At 44.0% G+C, this 2,127-nt stretch overlaps 1 protein-coding gene across 1 annotated transcript in view; it reads right to left on the reverse strand.

Moving 5' to 3' along the window:
• The window catches only part of LOC105501970 (protein S100-A4), a 13,667-nt gene extending 12,607 nt beyond the window's left edge, over nucleotides 1-1,060 (reverse strand). Inside the window, exon 1 of the mRNA XM_011928129.1 lies at nucleotides 1,042-1,060. The gene's annotated coding sequence lies outside the window, so the exon portion shown is untranslated. The remainder of the gene's footprint in view (nucleotides 1-1,041) is intronic.
• Between the last annotated feature and the right edge of the window lie 1,067 nt (nucleotides 1,061-2,127).

The following is a 2,127-nucleotide window of genomic DNA, read 5'->3' on the forward strand; positions in this document are numbered from 1 at the left end:
CCACTGAACTCCAGCCTGGGCGACAGAGCGAGACTCCATCTCAAAAAAAAAGGCAAAGGCTCCTGCGGAAAAGGCATTTTGCACCTCACCCTTATTCTGTTTTCCAGCCTGGAAAACGGACAGTGAGGCCTGGAGGTATAGCAGCCATAGTGTGATCACGAAACAACAAGCCATGAGGAAAATAGTAGATGTCCTATATATTAAAGGGCCGAAAAATGAAAAGGCACTGGTTCTCAGAAGATGGTATCTCCGGAACCCTGAATCAAACCTGAACATCCTACTCCAGACTCCTTGTATAAGACAATTGAAGCCGCTAGCATTAGTCAGGTTTTTTGTAACTTATAGTTGAAAAAACCCTAACTAGTAGATAATTTGATATCTTAAAGTGGAATCCTCAAGTAAAAGAATCTAAAATGTAGGGGACGGGCGCAGTGGCTCATGCCTGTCATCCCAGCACTTTGGGAGGCCGAGGTGGGCAGATCACGAGGTCAGGAGTTTGACACCAGCCTGACCAATATGGTGAAACCCCATCTCTAAAATCTAAAATGTGAACTTGGCTAAGTAGAGGGAGGAAGGTAGTGAGATATGATGACCCAATATATCAGGCTGGAAAGTCAGGACCTTTGTTGTGAAATGACAGTATATTTGGTCAGACCATGGCATATCCTGCAATATGGACCAAATAGAAACCTAGGTGTAATGATAGAGGAAGTGGTAGAAAAAGTTTAGAAAGTTAGCATAAGCTGGTTTCTTGCATCTTTCGTCAAAGACCTACAAGAGTAGGATGCTGCTATTGCAAAAACCTGAAACAGGTGTCACTGGCTTTGGGAGCAGGCAATGGGTGAAAGCCGGAAGGGTCGCTAGAAGATTATTAGTAATGATTTGAAGGATAGTGAGGAAATCATTACTGGAATCTAGAAAAAAGAGATCCTAGACGGGCGGATCACGAGGTCAGCAGATCGAGACCATCCTGGCTAACATGGTGAAACCCCGTCTCTACCAAAAAAATACAAAAAACTAGCCGGGCGAGGTGGCGGGCGCCTGTAATCCCAGCTACTCGGGAGGCTGAGGCAGGAGAATGGCGTGAACCCTGGAGGCGGAGCTTGCAGTGAGCTGAGATCCGGCCACTGCACTCCAGCCTGGGCGACAGAGCCAGACTCCGTCTCAAAAAAAAAAAAAAAAAAAAAGAAAAAAGAGATCCTATTAGGTAATGGCAGAATGTCTGGCAACACTGTTATCTGTGGTTACATGGAAAACAGAAAGGTACCTAATCAGTTTATGGATATGAGTAAGGAGATTTTTATGCAGAATATGAAGGTACCAATTGGCTTCTTCTGGCTGCCTATGATAAGATATGAGACTAGAAAGTTGAACTAGGCCAGACACGGTGGCTCATGCCTATAATCCCACCACTTTGGGAGGCCAAGGTGGGCGGACCACAAGGTCAGGAGATCAAGACCATCCTGGCCAACATGGTGAAACTCCGTCTCTACTAAAAATACAAAAAATTAGCTGAGCATTGTGGTGCATGCCTGTAGTCCCAGCTACTAGGGAAACTGAGGCAGGAGAACTGCTTGAACCCAGGAGGCAGAGGTTGCAGTGAGCCAAGATCATGCCATTGCACTGCAGCCTGGCAACAGAGCGAGACTCTGTCTCAAAAAAAAAAAAAAAAAAGTTGAACTAAAGAAGGAACTACTCACCCAGGAGGCAAAGGTTGCAGTGGGCCAAGATTGCACCACTGCACCTCCAGCCTGGGCGACAGAGTGAGACTCCATCTAAAAAAAAAAAAAAAAAAAAAAAAAAAAAAAAAAAAAAAAAAAAACACAAAGGAACTACTCAGTTTCTTAAAGAATTAGAAGGAAATATAGAGGGCCCGGTACAGTCTTTCCAGCCAGCAAATGACTCTCAAACTAATAAATGGCCTTGGGGCAAACATCAAATCCACATCCCTGACAATAAAAAGGATCTCAGGATAAAGATGAAGTAAGTCAAAGGTAAGACCTTGTAATGAGACCTCAAAAATATTTCAGGGCAAGTTTCCCAGATCTTCTCAGATAAATAATACAACGTCTAATAATCCTAGAAGTGTGCCTCTTAGGCTCTTTCAGACTAGAAGGCTTTTAGGAA

This window comes from Colobus angolensis, unplaced genomic scaffold (assembly GCF_000951035.1).
Source record: "Colobus angolensis palliatus isolate OR3802 unplaced genomic scaffold, Cang.pa_1.0 Scaffold77, whole genome shotgun sequence".
Classification (NCBI taxonomy): Eukaryota; Metazoa; Chordata; class Mammalia; order Primates; family Cercopithecidae; genus Colobus; species Colobus angolensis.